The 20,845-nt window shown below is 36.2% G+C and overlaps 1 pseudogene; it reads right to left on the bottom strand.

Moving 5' to 3' along the window:
- Positions 1 to 19,143: 19,143 nt before the first annotated feature.
- Positions 19,144 to 20,819, bottom strand: LOC145996453 (ATP synthase subunit gamma, mitochondrial pseudogene; annotated as a pseudogene).
- Between the last annotated feature and the right edge of the window lie 26 nt (positions 20,820 to 20,845).

The following is a 20,845-nucleotide window of genomic DNA, read 5'->3' as shown; positions in this document are numbered from 1 at the left end:
CAGAAATTTAATGTGCTTCATTTTCATATTTTTTCCAGTTCGCAGTGTTTCTTGTCTCTAGTACCCATGGGCCTCTTTTTTTTTGTTTTCTTTAAGAAGGGGGTAGGTCCTTAAATATCCTCAAATGATGATATTTCAGTTAAAATAATTTGTTAACTTTGTCACATAGCTTAGACCCTTGCATCAATTGAAAATTTATTTTATATATTATTAATCATTCATATGCAGGGTGGGGCAGAAAAACCTGATGTTTTTTGAAATGATATAACATAGTAAATACAAAGAATTTGTCTTTATTCATGTGCTAGAACAGCCATATGTATGTCATTATTGTTGAAAATAATAGGATTTATACTTAACATTAAGTGTGGAAAATAGCACCCATTTTGGTTCACACACTGCTGGAGTCTGTCGCTGAAACTTCTCTTTTCTGGGGAAGAAAAACATGCAGATTGTGGTTTTGTTATTGTGCCACGTTGCTGGGGTCATTGGAGGGGAGGTTGTGGGATTCCACTCCTCAATACCTGCCATTTCAGTCACCATGGAGCTGTGGAACCCAAAACACCAAAATGTTATTTTTTGCACTTAATGTTGGTGTAAATATTTTTTTTAAAAAATAATAATTGCATACATGTGGCTGCAAGGCTAGCACATAAGAATAAGGATGAACTCTTTTTTTAAAAAAAAAAAATCATCAGGTTTTTCTGCCCCACCATGTACAATTGCAATGCAAATATAGAGTTTGCAGATTTGACATACACAAATATGAAACACTAAGATAAATTGTATTTAAAGCCAAACATGCTGCAGTGTAGCCAGAAAATGTTCATGGAAGATCACTAGCTGATGAGTCAAAAGTTGGTGATAGTGCCAAATTGTCAAACACCTGTTCACCTTCCACGAACTACATTTGCCTCCATTGTAGCATCCACCATCTTCTTCTTATACACCCTGCCTTTAAAATGTAACCATCCCACCTTTCTCTTGTTGCTTTTGCCATAAAATTACATGTATTAAAATATACATAAACTGCACAGTTGAACTTTGATTTTACATTTTCCTGCATTATTATTATTTTTCCTACTGATTCTGTCTATTCATTTACCGCTGTGTAAATTTCTCTGCTCAGTTAAATCTTCAGAAATGCTTTCCATAGTATTACTTTTTTTCTTTCATTTTCGTTATCACCAGGATCTTTGTATTTTTTGTTTTTTTTACTGAGCTGTTTCTTTTTATTTATGTTTCCTCAGAATTCAAAATTCACCCATGTTAAACAGCACAATGAGTTACGCCTCAAAATACTATAACTGTGCCCTTATTTGTATTTGACCGAGAAGTACAGAATAGAGCTTGATTGATACATAAACAACCTGTGCACAGATGATCAGAATGGTGGTCTCATGTAAAATATTTTCTAAGAGGCATATCCAGAAAATAGTACCAGTTTGGCAATAAAAGAAAGAACAAAAAAACTTACTGTATTTCACCACATGATCATCGCAACCTGTTTACAGTCTAAAAATTGGTTTATAACCTTTCATTGCGCAATTGCGGCACATCAGATAATGAAGCCCATATCAGTGACGTAGGATATTCAGACGTAGACGATTAAATTTTGTCCATACTTGTCAACACTAGTAAATTTTCTCTACAGTAATATTTCGACTATAATGCATGCTAACAATAATAATCAATAACAACTAATGTCTTACTTTTTTTTCAGACTTGAAAAATGTTCACAAAACTATGACAAAGAAATGGATGTGCTTCGATTCGGACTATTCAATTTTAACGTATATTCACAAGTAATCTGTGCACCCTGATCTTGCATCAAAGACAGTTTAGTAATAAATTATTTTTTAAGTACCAGTATTACCAGCATATTAAAAAAAAGAAGCTTCACATAAAAAAAAATGGCACAAGAACTGTGGTGATTTTGCTGTGAAATAAGGTAGTTAAATCCTGGATAAATTTTCCGTATCCGGAAAATGCCTGAAACTCACTATTTATGTCACTTTCCATATTCCTACTTACGTATTCTGCATTGAGAAACATTGCTGAAAGTGGCATTTCGCTTTTTTCATGGAAATAATCTATATTTTGGACGTATGAAGTAAGTTTTGTTTGTTTCTTTTTCCCTTCAGTAACATGCTAAATGTCGGTCACAGTTTCACTACTGTTGTCGGCATGCAGTGTTTCCACCCCACTCCACCCAAAAATACCTACGTAGCCCCACAAACCATTGACGCATAGCCCCACGAACCATTCATACATAGCCCCATGAACCATTTCCGGTAAGGTTAGGTTAGGTAAGGTCACGTATTCGGTAAGTAATTTCTCGTAAATTTGAAGAAATTCTTTTTCCGGATATGGAAAATTTACCAAATCCTGCACTAAATTTCACAAAGTAGCTGTACTTACTTTTTTTTTGTTGTTGTTCAAACTTTTGCCACATCATGTAGCTTCTTCAGGAGTTAGGCAGGAATAGTTGCTAACCGGAGATGAAGTGGGAAACAAGTGATAGGAGACACTGCATTGTCTTGTATCCTCTATTTTCAACCTCTTATAACCCAACTCACCTTTTACATGTTTTAAAGTTTAGTTTTAATACACCGTCTCCAAAACCATCTTCAGTTACTTTTTGTTATCCTCCTTGTTGGGAGGTGATATCAGTGCTTTAACAAATGACTGTGGCCTTTTGTTGTTAGATTACTCCATTTGGATAAAATGGTGCAAACAAAGTCCACTTCCGACAAAATAATCTTTAATAAGCATACACAGAAAACCGAAAAGATTACTCAAAATGGGTATGCTACATGGAAGAGGTGAGATTTGCAGACTATTAACAGGTTCGAAAAATGTGAGGTCACAGACTACTAACAAACATTATTTGTGTAGTGTTTCATCCCTTGAAACTAACTTTATCTCTTGTCATTGCCATATACCAACACTTGGAGGAGAGGTGTCCTTTTACACTGAGGAAGTATATACCTTTTTAATGTGTCGTGTATGTCCGGTGCAGGTCTCTTTACAGCCTTGTACTTCTAACCTATCTCAGGGGGCTTTTTACACCTCAGGTAAGGAATTTAGATAAGAGGATTTTTTTCTTGTGTACGAGGGTTTTTTTTTTCAACCTCCGATAGGGCATGAAATCATAACCACAGTGAATAGCAAAATGGGTTTACTGGCAAAAGTTACGTACAACTATAATCTACTTTTCAACGTAATCACCAAGAAGATCCAGACATTTATCGTACCGATGGACCAGCTTTCCAATACCCTCTGCAAAGAAAAGTGCCGCCTGTCTGTTGAAGCTCCACATTTGTGTGGAAGCACCGTCCTCACAATCACTTCTTCATCGCCTGGAAAAGGTGGGAAGTCACAGCACCAGGTCTGGGATGTAGGGAGGGTGATCAAACACTTCCCAGTGGATTGATTGAAGGTCTTGGGTTGGTGCAGCAACATGCGGTCAGGCATTGTCATGAAACAAGACAATGCCCGTAGACAGCATGCCCTCCGGCAAACAGCTCATTCAACTGTGAATTTCCACTGCATTGTGCCCCTCTGCTTATAGAAATCGTATCACACTACGCACCTCGCACTTGGCGGGAGAGTCAATTGTAGCAGACATCTCAACGTGCCTGTCGCTCAGCTTCAACTGAAGCATTGGCCTTGGCAGTAGTGGTGGTAGTGGCAGGGGGGACGCCAATCATGTTGCGTGACACCCCGCTTCCTAGTACTTCACGGGCCTCCTGGCGTCACCATCGGAGGTTGAAAAAAAAAATAGCCCTCGTAGTTTGAATGGGGCAAAATGGCCATGTGTGCCAATGCACCCAAATCTTAAACTCATTAATTTGTTTTAACACCATGTAGTCAACGAAACTGTACAGTCTGAGATGAGCCCAATCCTATCAAATAATTTAATATGTTTAGTTTATATGTATCTTGTTTTTCTATTGAAATACTGTGGTAATATGAAACACAATTATGGGCTGAAACTGCCAATTGAGCAGTATGTACATTGTCTTCTTCTTTTATTTCTTTATAATTCTTCTTGATTTAACAACATCCGTGCGCATAGCAATCAAAACAAATATCATGACATAGTAGATGCAAATGCAAAAAAAGCGAGAACCCAGGATTATACAACACCTTTTTGACTACCTTATACAGACAAGGCTGTATTTAAGATTAAAGGATACACGGATGTTATAGGATCCAATTTTCATGCTTTAGCAAAGGTCATCTTAGACAGAATGGGTGAATTAAAGATTAGCATGGAAAACAAGATTGAACCAAGTCATGACATAATGGAAAAGAAGATTGAACAAAGTCATGAAATCATGGAAAAGAAGATTGAACAAAGTCATAAGCATATAGAGAAGGAATGAAGGGAAAATCAAAATCCAAGGAAGACACACTAAATCAATCTTTGTATAAATTGCAGGAGCAACTTCAAAGGCAAATAAGTCTAGTTTCTCAAGCATGCAAAACAGCAAGTAACGAACTTCGCCAGGAATGCCAGGCTGAACTAACAAATATTAGAACGGAAGTTGTAAACTTGAATGATTCACAAGGAAGAAAGATTATTAACTTAACCTCAATGGTGGAGATGCAGGAAACCGTTGTTAGAGAACTTAATTCTCGTGTTGAGCAACAACATAATTCCATTAAGCAAATTGAAGCTGAAATAAAAGATTGTAGTATTAGTAACTCAGCTAATTACAGAAGAATTTCAGCTACTGAAGCCACTGCAAAGGAGTTAAGGGAAGAATTTAACCACTTAAAACTGCAGGTGAAAGATACGTGTAGTAAAAGAACATCCACTGTTCCTAGTATAGCATCTTCTGCACCTAGTTTTTCCCCTTGTAATGTTACTCAACCAATGCTGCTGAAGTCAGAGCATAGTCAGAAAAGTATGAATGGTACCCAACGTAAGCAGAGAATGGTTGGTTTTGAGATTTCAAATAACAGTAACAATGTTGGCGACACCGATTAAGATACTACAACTGATACCTCTAGAACTACGAAGCCTAAGAAATTCTTTAGAAGGAAAAGAACAAAATTTAAATCCAACAGGCATACTAAATTTCCTTCAGGATTGACACCAACTTATTCACTTCCCACTGTTAGGTGTTCTACCAAGTATGAGAATGATGTTCAAGTTAAGACATATAGAAATTTAGCAGGAACTAGTGAAATCAAGTAAATCAGAATGTAATACCTAATGGTATCAATGAGACTATTCAAGTTCAGTTTCCTAACGCAAATGAAGGTTTCAGTGAACATCATGTGAACAACATTTCACCTTAATATTTAAGTGGAAAAAACAGTGCCGTGGAATGTTTCATCCAATAGAAAAAACGATCGTGGGATCACATTGCTATCAACGATTCCCTTGAATCCTATGACGTCCCGAATACAACCATCCAATGGTGGAATTAACTTTCCTGGACGAATATTGAAGGCCAATGAGATAAATCGGTTACCTAAATTTGGAGAAGCAAAGTGAAAGGGATTTTATTCGATAATTATTATCCACTTTTGACTTGATAGGAATCCCTGAAGAATGTAGATTGTGAAGTATATATAAATGCTTTATTTTGGTACAATTCTCATAAAGGCAATTTGTTTCGTTTCAAGATTTTATTAATAGGTTCTTGAATTACTATGCTTCTACTCAAGTTGTTCAAGCACAATTGGCTGCTTTGAGATGAAGGAAATATGATCACTCTATAGATGAGAATCTACGAGTATTGTAGAAACGTTTGCTCTCAAACTCTATTCATCATATTGCAATTTAGAAGAAGATCCTTCCGAATCAGATATGATACAGCTAGTTCTAAGACAAATACCCAATCATGTGTCGTGCCATGACATACAAGATATGGACCACTTGATTACAATTCTAGGCAGAATAGAATTAGTGAATTCAGGTAAAAGTAAGAATATTTGTTTGCTTGAGGATCGAGAAGTAAATGGAAAGATCAACAAAAATTTTAGGAAGCCAGATGGCAATGTTAAACAATCACTTAATGTTAGGCAGGTTAACATTAAGAAAGCAGAGTCTATGCAAGTTGCGGAACCTATCAACCATAGAAGTAACTTTAATTTGAGTGCAGTCATTAATAGACAGCAATTTTCAGCAGAGAAGTAACGCAGGTGATACACACAACAATCAATTTACCTTTTATAACCGAAGTTCACCTAGAGTTAGAAGGAATTATCAGTCTAACTACTCTACTAGAGATAACAGGCATGATCAAACTGAAGCAATGCAACATAACTAATATTACCAGTGTGCCTAACCCCGCTTGGAATATTTCTGGTTCAATATTACCAACAAGTACAAGTGCTTTAATACCCCAATTTATTCCCAAACATCTGCTAATGTTTCAAATGCAAATAGTTTTTCTATTAATTTTGTCCTTGACTGGTATGATGCAGAACCTGAATGGATCATGAATGAAGAAGGTAATCCTATTGTGAACAGAGAGACAATGGCTATTATGGGACTTGTTTGTGATGTAGAAGTTAAGTGTATTATTGATTGTGGAAGCCAGGTGAATTTAATGAATTATAAAACTTGGCTTAAAATTAAGTCATTGATAACTAGTGCTAGACTAGATATAGTTGAAGATGTTAAACTACTTCCATTTGCAGAAAATCAAAAGGTCCGCATAATTGGTAGTAAGCATATTAATATAATAACTTGTTCTGAAATTTTTAATGTTGAGATATTTGTTATTAAACAGCTACATGCTGATGTTATTTTAGGACTGCCTTTTCTTATGGAAGTTTGGTACAATGTTAGATTTTAAAAGAAAGACTATTACATTCTCTGATTTGAATGGAAAAATCATGAAATTATCATTGAAGGGTACCGAACCATTACTTCAAGACAACGGTTCAGTTTCAATGCATTGTGATATAATTGATGTTACTAACATGGACAATAGTAGTATCGAGGAAGACTATTTAGCAAAAGAAGATGATTTGAAAGCTGCATTGCTGAATAAAATTTACTAATGAATTCTGATTTAGCACATAGTTTTCTTAAGTTATTAATAGAATACCGTGAACTTTTTTCGGATAAACCAAGACCTGCAAGAGTCAAACCGTATGATATGCAATTAGATACAATTGAACCTATTGTAGCCTCTGTTTATCCAATACCTAAAGCAAGAAGAGGTGATCTTGAGAAGGAATTATCAAAATGGCTATCTTGGGGAATTATTCAATTATCTTCGTCACCATATCTCAATCCACTTCACATTGTACCCAAAGCAGGAGGACCATGGAGACCTGTAGTAGATTTCCGTCGACTGAACAAGCATGTTGCGAGTCCAATGGTGCAAGTTGAGCCCATTGATGAATTATTACAGTGTTTTAGAGGAGCTAAGATATTTTCGACACTTGATTTATCTTCAGAATATTTTCAGATCCCTTTGACTGAAAACTCTTATAAATTTACTGCATTTTCATACCGAGGAAGGCAATATGTTTTTTCGTTTCGTACCTTTTGGTATAACTTCAGCTGTATCAGTATTCGTCGAAAGAATGAACCAAATCTTCGATTCTGACACTAGTGCATTTCTTATTTGTTATATAGATGATTTATTAATTTTTTCTGAAGACCTAAAATCACATTATAACCATCTATATTTTGTTCTGGAAACATTGAAGAAAGCACATATGTCTGAAATTAACAAAGTGTGGTACTACTTCCATTCAGTCAAAACACCTATAACTCATTAATTTTGTCCTTTTTAAGATTGCTACTTACTTATTCTGCATTGCGGAACATTCCATAAGGTGTAATTATGAATTTCTCACGAAAATAATTTCAATTTTTCATATTACGAGTAATTATTGTTGCTCGTTTTCTTCGCTTGAGTGAGACACAATATGGCGCGAGCGTTCTGGATAATCGCGCATGGTGCTTGTGTTTTGTTGAGTGATGCAGTGTTTCCAACCTTCTAAATCAAAAATGCCTACTTCTGTGTTATTAATTTTCTATTTTTTCCCGGATAGCCCCACGAACCATTCACGGGAAGGTTAGGTTAGGTTACGTTAGGCAAGCATAGCTAAAATTTGGGGTCACGTCATCTTGAAAGAACACGGGGTGATTGGAAACAGTGGCAGGGGGTTACATCATCAAATGCACGGAACATCCGGTTCGTACATGGAAGCAACGGCAATTGCGATATTTTTATACATAAAAACATGAATTATCACTAAAAAAGATGAAACGATGACAGAAAATACATTCGGGAACTTCAACAATGCTACAGAAAGTGATTTGCGTAAGTAGTTTCTTCTGTAAAAATGAAGAAATCCATTTTGACTAAACGGAAGTGTTACCCAAAAGTGTAAATTTATCCAATCAGAAATTTCATTTTTGGGTCATGTAGTATCAGGCAAGGAAATCAAAATAGATCCACTAAAAAATGAAGCTATTATCAGTATACAAAGTCCTAAGTGCAAAAAGGATCTCAGAATATTCTTAGGACTAGTGGATTGGGGAACGAAATTTATTCAAAATTTAGTCATGATTGCAGAACCCCTCTACAAGTTGTTGAAGGATAATAACACTTGGAGTTGGTGAAAACTCATAATAAAAGTAGTGCATTAAACAGTCAAGTCCATAAGATCTTCAATTTGTATGTTGGACCTTATAGTGTTACGGACGTTAAGAACAACCAGGTGCTACTCTCAACATTAGTTCTCCAATAGAAATGCAGAAACAAAACATGCACAATTTCAAATTGTTTAAGTGCACAGAAGAAAAAAGGAATGAACTATTGAAAACATGTCCTTAAATGTGTACAATATGTACCTATTTTTTTTTTTTTTTTTTTTTGAATGGGTACTTAATGTTCATGTTCTTCATCTATGTAAAATATTCTCTATTTGTCTAAACAAAGAGTTGTAAGACTAATTCGAAAATTTTCTCTGGGAAGGGGGAACGTTGAGACGAGCCCAATCATATCAAATAATTTAATATGTTTAGTTTATATGTATCCTGTTTTTCTATTGAAATACTGTGGTAATATGAAACGCAATTATGGGCTGAAACTGCCAATTGAGCAGATGTTATAAATCCACAAACCAACTCATATTTCTTTGTATACTGTCATTACATTGACCCAGAACTTCTTCTTTTATTTCTTTATAATTCTTGTTGATTTAACAAATGCAGTTCAAGAAGTGTAACATCGTATTAATGTGTAACCATGAATTTTAAAAAAGTGTTTTGCAGTTTCTAAAATAATTATTTTATTTTAACTAGAAGACTATAATGCTGAGCTAAGTATTATTCTTTAGCAATTTGGGCAATAGGTCGCCTGGATTCAATTGCCAATTTCACTGCCTTCTGATCGGACAACGTTGAGATGGACCTAAGGGAAATCGGTAGGGATGGAAAAGAGTATATAGATCTTGCTGAAGATAGGGAAAGATGGAAGGCCTGTGTTGCTGCAGCCATGAACCTTCGGGTTTAAGAAGGCTAGAGAGTTAGTTAGTTAGTTAATATTCTGTGTTGATAATCTGAAAGTTGGTGTTACTGGGATAGACATTGCTACCATATTTTGTTCATTTTTTGTATTGCTTAGTTCAGTGACTTTAGAAATCTGAATTATAAATCACTTGATGAGATTTTAATAATAGTTGTCTCAAGTCAGATCCAAAAATATGTGCACTCAAATTTCCCATGACCACATTTACTCAAAATTACCAATACAGATACCTCTCTTAACATCATCAGGATGCAGAGATTAATCATCACCATCCGAGAATGGTTTTACAATGCAGGATTAACTCTTAGTGAAAACAAATCCAAAATTATTTGTTTTAATAATAAACATACGGGCATTTATCCCAATATTTTACAAAATTCCGACATCCCAGTGACAGAAATATTTAGGTGTGAATTTTGATAGATGCTTTGCATGGAATACACATATTTTGTATTTATTAAACAAGGGACAAAATTTTTAAAATATAATCCTTAGCATGACAACAACTAAATGGGGTGAGCAACCAAAAATTTTACTTCTTTTTTATAAAAATTGTTTTCACTCATTTTTCGACTATGCAGCTTTCAGTTATGGGGGAGTAAAATCCAGTCTACTCGACAAAATAAATATATTACAAAGAAAAGCATTGTGAATTTGTCTAGGTCTTATGCAATCAAGCCCCAATGTAAGTGTTTATATGGAGAGAAAAGAAACATTTTTGAGTCACAGGCAGATTCAATTAACAATAAAATTCCTCCTTAAATCTTTGGAAAATCGCCTCATCCATTTAATGAATTGTTTGAAATACAAAAACAATGGGCTGAAGCCGATGTTATAAATCCACAAACCAACTCATATTTCTTTGTATACTGTCATTACATTGACCCAGAACTTCGAAACAAGTCTTTCACTCTCCTACATCCTTTGATTTACCAACTTGATATTCCATTATATACACAATGTGCAATTCACTTCAGAGATCTAGGACTACATGCATTGTACAGAGAAAAATGGCCAACACACACAATGATTTACACCGATGGTTCAAAGGATAACCAAGGAGTAGGATGTGCCTATTATATCCCTGAGAAAAAATATTATCAGCAGATTAGATTACCTACAGATTCATCTATTTTCACCGTGGAAAGTTATGCACTATACATAGCTTTACAATGTGGATTAGCCAAAGGTTATAAAAAAATTCCTCTCCTTACAGATGCTCTGAGTGTATTACAAGCTCTATCTACATCTTATCCTAAATTATGTCATCAATCTATTCTCAATATCCTAATAATTCAACAAGTTCAATTTGCTTGTAAAAGGAGCATTGATATACAATTCAGTTATGTTAAAGCACATAATATTAACGTAGGAAATTAAGACTTATATGCTAAACAAGCCAGAGAGTTACAACACATAAGTTTCAACAGATTATGGTATACAGATTTATTATGAGTGAAAATCAAACTCGTGAATCAATGGAATGGAACGAATGGTGCAAGGAACAATTTATGGTTGTGAGTAATACATAGATTGATAGCAGATTTTACAACTAAAGACCCATGGTTCTATTTGTACACACTCCCAGGGCAGGTCATAGTTTTCATCAATAGGTTAAGGGCGGGACACATGCGTTCACAGCACACTTAGCAAAAATACATATTAAAACTCAACAAAATTGTAAATGTGGTAATGAAAATCCTGATGCGTAACATTTATTCTTAGAATGTCCGATTTTCTCACATCAACAAATAACATTTTATAGAGGTATACAATGTTTGAAAATTTCATTTCCTATATCACACTCTTCCCTTTTGTCAGAATTATCTACTCCACTAATATGGCTTCTGTACGGATATGCACTAAATTTAGGCTTGAAATATAAAATTATTTTATACAGAAACAGCACAAGGACAAAAGTGATTTATTCATATTATTGTTTATGTTTGTGATACTGGTGAACTTGAGTGACTATCTACCAGTGGCGTGGCGTGACTTTTTCAAAAGTGTTACCGGCCATCAGACGTTATCATCTCCACCCTACCCCCCCCAAAAAAAAAACAACATGCCTTTGATCTGGGAATTTTTTTCCCCTTTCAATCCGCTCAATGATTTATTTAGCCACAATCACTCCTAGAAAGAACTACCACTCATGAGAGAGTTACCGCCAAAATCCAGTGAATAGTAGTCGAGCCTTGTCAACCATCTCTGTTTCTTTGCAAAGAGGTGGAAAGGGGAAGAAGAACCACACATTCCGGTCAGTTTAACGTTTCTGCATTGAGCAGACGACAGAATTCCCCTCCTCCAGCGGTGGGAGGAAGTCCAGATGTACGTACTACTGTTGCCAACAAGGAGCAAGGTTTGTCCAATTCACGAATCATATCAAGGACTTATCTTTTCGTCTATTACTAAACGGTCTCAGTTGTAGTTAAATCCAGCTTTGGCTTTGCAGTCTAGCACTAGTTGCTTCAGAGAAATAGTATCTCCGTTTTAGGCGGGACTTAGCTCTTTTCTGGAAATCCAATGTGACAACACTTGCTGATCCGGTATGCCATGGCATATGAATAACCAACCCAGTAGCGTACACAGAATTTCATCAAGGGGGGTGTTATTTCTAAAACTTTTTCCAAATTCACATACCATTGTTTTATTATGCTTTAATTAAATAATAATCACAATTAATTAATAATACTTATAATTAATTAATTAGCTGAATTAATGCTAATAATACTACTAATACCACTACTACTACTATTAAGTATATATAGTATTTATGAAAACAATAGAAAGAAATTACTTTCTAGTCATTCTATTTTTATCAAATCCTGGGAGCACTTTTTTGTTTCTTTGTTACAAAATAATTGTCTGGTCAACGAGGTGAGACATTTCAAGGGTGAAGAAGATCCATAAATACAAGAAAATATATTAAAATAAATTGAAATAATCAAAGTATGGAACTCATCCAAGGAGCTGCGGTGATCTGGTCGGTAGAGCGTCTGACAAGTGACAATCACGCGGGAGATCCGGATTCGAAATTCCCGAAATTGGTTGGAATTTTCCCGGCTTTTTCCCCGCATAAATGTCCCCGATAATTCTCATCCTGCGTACGCCAGTCTGTTGAACATTGTTGCAACTGAGATACAAAACAACTTTTTTCTCTTTTAAATCATAGTTACCCTAACCTAACCTCATAAACTCGTGTTTATTTTCAAAGCATCACTCTGAAAGATGCATGTGTTTGGAATGCTCTGCTTTTCTCCATGCTGCATGGAAATAATAATTCAAATTATTATTATTATTATTATTATTATTATTATTATTATTATTAGTAGTAGTAGTAGTAGTAGTAGTGGAAGTAGTAATAGTAATATTATTGTCCCAGATGTTTGACTGTGAAAAATTGGCCATTTAATTTTTTTCCACAAGCTCAAGGGGGGGGGGGGTTAAACCCCGTAACACCCCCCTTGCGTACGCCACTGAACCAACCCCCTAGCACACTTCCCTCCAAGTCTTTCCCCGCTGTTCCCTTGCATTGACGGGCACCCTTTCCTCTTGTTGCCTCTTGAGGGTAATAATCATTGTGTGTGTTGTGCCTGTCTCTTCGCTTTTGTCGGCTGCAGAAAAAATGTCCTCTGTAATGTACACTCAACTGCAACACTGTCGGTTAACTTATTTAACAATGTTGTTATTTTATTGAAAAAAACTTTTTAATTTCTTTACATTTTGCTGTTACCTGCGGTAACACTGGTTACATGCACGTCACGCCTCTGCTATCTACAAATGGTAAAACTTGGATAGCATCCCAACGGATTTCTTCATTTTTACACAAGAAACTACTTACCGAAATGAGTTTCTGTAGCATTTAGAAGTTCTTGTTGGTATTTTCTTTCATCGAGAAAAACCGATGTTGTCCCTATATGCTAAATTGAACGAAATGAGTGCTAATGGAACCTAACCTAACCTCGTAGGCATACCTCATCCCCGTGATGGTTCGTGATGCTATCGTGAACTTTTGGGGCTAACATCAATGGTTTGTGGGGCTACCCATGGATGGTTTTTGGGGCTAACGTCAATGGTTTGTGGGGCTAATGTCTATGGTTTTTGGGGCTAACGTCAATGGTTTAATAATTACTCTTTATGTCAAAAATTGAACTTTTTTTCATGAAAAAAGCAAAAAAGCACTTTGAAGAATCTTTCGCAATGCAGAATAGGTAAGCACGAATGTTAAAAATGATGAAATAAACGAGTGAGAGATGTTGGGACGCTATCAAAGTTTTACCCTACCAACTTCAGAAGAAAAATATTAAAACAAATACAATAACAGAAACGCTGACCAAAGTCCACAGAATATTGTTGACAGGGTCATGTAAAAGAAGAAGAACTAACATCATCAGTGCAACTATCCAGCATCTGCTCATGGATGTAAAAGATAAATTAATGAATACAGTAATGGACAATTTGCATGTATGTATTTTTGAACATGGCTGTAAATAATAGTTTTCTACATCTTATTTTCATGTTTGCCGTAAAATTTGTTCACATGCCGAGGGGAAATAATAATAAACAGGTCTACAAGGTAGGCCTATGTAAAAAAGTAATGAGACTGTTTTAATACACCTCTGTATACAGTGCAACCTCAATTTTACGTTTATCAGGGGACCAAGCTCAAAAAAACTTAAAATGTAAAATCGAGGAAATTTTTTTAACATTTTGAATGTATAATGCGGAAAAATGTAAAAACCAGGAACATAACATCGGGGTTCTACTGTATATGTTCAAACTTTTAATTCCTTCAAAATAGTTTCCTTTGGATGCCACATGCAGCTGGAGACAATGTTTCCATTATCCGTAGCAGCACAGGAAGTCCGTAACTGGAATCACCTTTAGTTCATCGGTTACAGCTTTCTCAATGTTGTCCACCATCCCAAAATGGTGTCCTTTGAAGTGGATCTTTAATTTGGGAAGGATAAAAACCCACACGAATTCAGATCAGGGGGAATAGGGGGTTGATGAACCACAAAAATACAATTTTTAGGCAAAAATTAATTCATAGAGATCACGTCTGACAAGGGGCGCTATCATTGGTGAAGCATCCAAGTGTTGCAAATGCCCAGGTGCATGCAAACAAATTTCTTTGTTTCTTCAGTATTTAAAGAACATGACATTAGTAAAACTTATTGACAGCTTGTGCATTAGGCACAAATTCTTTATAGACAATCTCCAGTCAAAAAAGCAGATGAGCATGGACTTACTTGATCTTGGATTAGAGTCTTTTTTTTATTTTTCTGGAATCGGATCCCAGCCTGGCCATGAATGTTTTTTGTCCACTTTATGCACAGAAAGGTTAATCGGGACCAGACCTACACTTTAAAGTGGGATCAGAACCTCAACCTGGCATCAAACCTGAGACCCCTTGATTACAAGGTGGTGATGTTACCAGTACACCATTGGGGAAGCTCATGTATTTAAGTATGTTGTACAGGTTCCGAATAATGAAGAGGTACCGCAAATAACAAAGTTCTTATTTTTTGCCTCTGATTTAGTTAATCGTTCAGCTGAAATGTAAGAAAGTTTATCTCTAATGTTTACTGTTGGATGGTAAAGACAAGAAAAATAACATTTAGTACTTACACCAGGCCTCAGCAACTTGCATGCACTTCTGATGGACAGCGCAAGCTTCTTGCCTGCACCCTGCCAGTAAACAGTAGGGGAGCCACTTGCATTGAGAGTTTAACGAAACCATCACCTGTTTCTTCTGCCATAAATATAATGCCAACAGCACTGTTACAAATCAGGTGACAAGAGATGTCCCACTGCACGAATATGACATAAAACCAAACTCTCTCTCCATTTGTGCCCCTCATACAACGCTGCAGTACCTCTGATTTGCAGCCCACACATGACAGGTTTCTCAGGACTGACTTTTATTGTTTTCCATCAGGTTACCAATGTCATAATTGTGTTTGCTTCAAGGACTGATACATATGGCACAAAGATTTTGAAAGATATGAAACAGGTAAGTACAAATTCAAGGTAATGTAGAATTATTATTTCTGGTCTTGCCAGTGATATTGGAAACTTCCTCAAAAGCAGATGTAACATATTGAAAACACACACAGTTCACATTTAATGGTATCTGTGTAGTAGTATAACATTTAATGCTTAATCAAAACCAGGCGCGGCTGGTTCACTGAAGTCATGTGACATATATTCAGTTTCTGCAAAATAAACTTCCTTCGCCTAACAAAAGGATGGGGGGAGGGCTTAAAAGATTTGTCCAGATTTTTTTTTTTTATCTGGGAGTATAAGGTTATGTATTAGGGGTGTGCGAATAAATTTAGGGCTGAAACTACAATAAATTGTGCCTTTATGAAAAAAATTGAGTTTAGTTGGAATGGACGTCCTCAAGTAGGGGCAAGTAATATATTTTTTTTCCCCAGGAGGAGCAAAAAACACTCCTTCAGTCTGAAGTTACTGCAATGCTTTTATAATAATTACCAAAAATTACTGTGACTGAAATTAAATTATATGCGTGTAATATATAATTTTTGGTTTACATTCAATTTCCATGGGGGGCGGCCCCCTTTTCCCCTTCCGGACGTCCATGACGACTAATCAGAACTGGTCCTACATTTATTAAAGGGAAATGGCAAGTAATGGCATGTGCATACTGGAAATCGAACCTGAGACCCTTTCATTGATACGAGACAGGTTTGTTCAAATTTGGGGCTGGTCGACCAGTACATGCTTTTTTTCAGTGGACAAGGAAGTTTGTTTACGTTAATTATGTGCATTTCTGCGTGGACAGCAACGCCTACACTGCATCAAATGACATAACCCAGGTAAAGTCCATCCCTCGCTTCACTCGCAGCATCACTTAATACTTTCCAACAAGTATCCAAGCACTTCAAAAACTGACAAACTTGAGACGATTGACACCGAGTCATGTCTTCGCGCCATTCTTTCTCTTTCGCGAACCCAAAGTGTTTCCACCTTTAAGGAAAAACCCCTGATTGCATGCACGAGCTATTTTGGTAATGTATCTCCTTTATTTTAATTCATCACATCTAATTCCAGCTTTTATTTGTTTCCACTCATCCATCTCTGCCACAATCTTGCATTTATTCCAAGAAGTTGGGTACAAAAATGATACAAGAGAAGATTGAATATGTAATGTATGTGCTTCAAACTTGAATCTCACACAGCAACACTGGAAGGGAGGAAGCAGTGAGAAGGGAGCCTTGCCCCGCGGCTTCTGCGAGAGAACGAACTGCGCATGACCATTGGGTGGAGACATAGGTTCTGCAATATCATCTTCCATGTATTTTGTCCTATACCCTCCTCGAGCTTCTGCTCCCGCACGAAGCTTTCACAATGGCAAGAGCTGTCCTGTGGGGGTTCAACTGAGGGTCTGTATCAGGGCGGCCAATTCGCGGTTTCTTCTTCTCAGCAAAAGAGTTCGCCGTATTACGGGCACAAATACATGACTTATTGTGTAGAATTTTTAGCGAAATAATGTGAAAATGTAAAGACATTGGTTATTGTTCATTCTCGAGGTGATTATCGTATATTACTGGGGGTTCACTGATCCTGTGCGCTATAGGGCCAACCGTGCCTGATCAAAACCCATCTGATTGCAATATACTTGGGAGTAAAATAATCTATAAAATTACATTGAACCTTAATGTCTTACTAAAAATATAAAATTATACTGATTTTGATTGTACAACAGGAAATATATTCACAAAGTTCCTGTTTCATTTATCAGGTTAATCTATGAAACTTAAAATGTACACATTTCTCAACTATGGAAGTTTTACATATTACTAAAGATAGATTGAGATTAAATGTTAACTTGGCATTTGTGTACCGGTCTTCCGTCTGTAAATAATCATTGCAAACTGTAGCTGTTTTATCTGCTTGGAACTGTTTGTGATATCCAAAGTTAAATGTTTACTGTTTAAATTCGTCAAATCCTGATTAGTGGCTGAAATCACATTACATGGCAAGTTAAACAATTTGTGCATTCACAATTGACAATTTTTCATTTTAATGTGCACTTTCCCATACAGCACACATCTCCAAGGGACGTCCACAATGTCCAATTCAGATCCATGGATATTGTGGATGTCCATAAGATGTCCTATGGATGTCCCATTCTGGACATCTAGAATGGGATATCCATGAGACGTCTATGGGATATCCCAACCTTTATATCCAGAGAATCTCCCATTCTGGATATCCATAGGACGTCCCGTTCTGGATATTCATGAGATATGTGGTATTACGTCCAAGTGTTATCACAAATTTGACATAAATGTTTTGATATCCGTGTAAAGATTCAGTCATAATATCTAGTCTCAATTGTGTTAGTACTCAAACTTTATTATGCAGTAATAAATCGTTAATCAAAAATATCTCCCACAGTAATTGCGTTGTCCGTAGACCCATTGTCTTTTCAGTGAGTCACAAATGCGCGCCAAGCAGGTGAAAGTTGCCACGAGGCTTTCCTTGTGTCTCGTCTCCAACACAACGACAGTTTGCATGAGGATGTACCTTGCGTGGTAGTGAAGAATAAGTGCTGCTTACTATGCTTATGCATGTGAATACAAGTACTTTTTGGATGTGTAGATACGTGTGTGTGAATTTGTGAGTGTAAGTGCACGAGTGTGTGTGTGTGTGTGTGTGTGTGTGTGTGAGAGAGAGAGAGAGAGAGAGAGAGAGAGAGAGAGAGAGGCAGGCTTGCTTGTTATAAGCATATGTGTACTCAAAGTCTTCGATTTGTGTAAATCTAGTCCAGGAATGTAATTTTCGTATCCAAAGTATGTGCAAAAAATATCAGCATAATGTCCAGATTAGGTACAATTTTAGTCCAGAATATATCCTTATCCACAATAAAATAAAAACATACAGAAAATCACGTGATCTCATGTCCGAAACATGTCCGAAAGTCATCCTATAATGCCCAAAACATATCCAAAAATGATCCACAGGATGTCCAAAACATGTTTAAAAATGATCCACAGAATGGACGGACATATGGATATCCAGGGGACGTCCTATGGATGTCTACTGGACATTCCAGGACATCCTATGGATATCCAGAGGATGTTCATTAGACGTCTACTGGATAGGTGTGTGCTGTATGTGTGCATGGAAGTTGTGACAACATAATGCACTTGTGAAACTTGTGAGGTCAAAAGAAAAAATATTAAAAGTCTCCAGTAGACACGGAAAATTTATTTTGAAACACACTTCACTGAATCATCAAAATCTTGTCAGTTAATTTGTAATTCTGGTTATCTATACAATGATGGCACACTGGTGCAAAGAGGTCAACATCTCCTTGATTAGGTAGTTTCTATTTAAGGACCTTCTCATGTACATCACACTCTGCTTGTACACAAACTATGGATGTGCATGGATAAGAAGGTATCAAGCAGCATACTCAAATATTAATCTGGAAAATACCTAAGTTTCTCTGTTAAACATGCTGAAAATTACATTTGTGATTATTGGTTGGGTATACAAAGAAAATAAAGCAAATTACTTTTCCTTTATAGAAGTTTGAAGGCATGAAAAGCAACTTACTAATGTTATAATATACATTTATTAATTCGCTTTATACAATAACACTGGGATTATACAACTTCTTAAATCGTTTGGTGTATTTTCTTTAGTAGAGGCTTTTGTTTTTATAAATTTGTTAAGCATCTACTACAGCAAGTCTGCTAACAATCATGAACAAGATATATGGAAAATACTTAAGGATAAGATGTAAAAGTTACAAAACTAAAGCATACAAGGCAAAACTGAGGATACTAAAGACATATTTGTGTAAATGTAATAAAGACATTTTGAACAAAAATTCTACAAGTACCAATTAAGAATAAGATATAAGGTAAAAAAACAGGATACTAACGGTACAGTTATGTAGATGCAATAAAGGTATTTCAGACAAAACTTATGTAAGTCTATCTTGAAAAGCGTATTTGAAGACATGTATCATTATTTTCACTGGCACTGCACAATACTACGATGCCTACTAACCAATCAAAGGGTGCTGATTAGTAGCTGTCTTATTTCAAAGCTGCTGCTCCTGAAATAATTTCTATCAACTCATTAGTAATTTGTGATTGTCGAGAACGGTTGAATTCCTGTTGTAGTTTGGTTATCATTTCGCCTGCATTTTTGGTGGCATTGTCCATAGCTGACATACGAGCAGATTGCTCACTGCATGCTGCTTCAATCATGCAGTAGTACAACAAGGATGCAAGTGAATACTCAAGGTAACACTGAATTAATTCAGAATCGATGGAATCATACAGTAAAATTTTAGGTGCGGTTACTACAGATGACAAACTGTATATTGAAATTTCTGATGTGACAAAGGAAGCCATGGATTTAAACTTATTGTACACAATCTTCCCAGAGCTATACTCATAACCACTATCTAGAATTTGCTCTGCCAGTTTTGATGCATCTTTGAAAATGGGTGGTTTACGTCCAACATCACTACAGACTAAGACAAAATAGTCTCCATACAACATTTCCAGTATGCTTCTTGCTTTTTCTCCCACACAAATAAATTTTGTAGTAATATTTTCATGGCTCTCAATTGAACTTTTTATTTTCTTGGCAACACTAGAATGAGCACCTCCACAGAGTCCTCTGTCTGATGTCATTGCAATCAGTAGCTTTTTTGGTACATCATCTGCATCCTCAATTTCGGCTTTGTCATAAAAAGCCTGTGCACCTTCCCCATAAGGTCGAACGTCTGCTAGTACTCGTTCTGCTCGCGAGTACTTAGCTGCGGACACCATCTTCATTGATCGTGTAATTTTCTGAATGTTTGAAACAGACTTCAAGCGAAGTTGAATGGTTTTTAAGGTTGCCATTCCTCTTACTTGATGGCCACATACTTGCGTGAATTTCCTCGCCTTCAATAACATTTCAACACTCAACATCATAACGGTCTGACCTTCAGTCTTTGTTCTTATTAAATACAGGGTAATTACATATCCAAACAAAAACTTTTCCCTACTTATGTATAATAATAAAAATTGGAAAACTATATGTATCTTTTTATTTATAATTGCATAATTTTCCTTTGCGTTGAGTTTTCGGGTGGTCAATTGTACAAACTCCTCGGGCGTTCTATGTGGCCTGCTGCTCACTTCTACTGTTCTCGTAACGGCGAATAACAATAAAGTCTGGCATTAAATAATAAGAGAAACAATCATCAATTATTTGATGCAATGTTCTTTCTCTTGTTCGCATACAAATACAAGCGCGCCTTTCGTGTCTTCCGCACACTCACGACATCT

This window comes from Lepisma saccharinum, chromosome 12 (assembly GCF_977018435.1).
Source record: "Lepisma saccharinum chromosome 12, izLepSacc3.1, whole genome shotgun sequence".
Taxonomy (NCBI): Eukaryota; Metazoa; Arthropoda; class Insecta; order Zygentoma; family Lepismatidae; genus Lepisma; species Lepisma saccharinum.
This window is presented reverse-complemented; position numbering and strand designations above follow the sequence as displayed.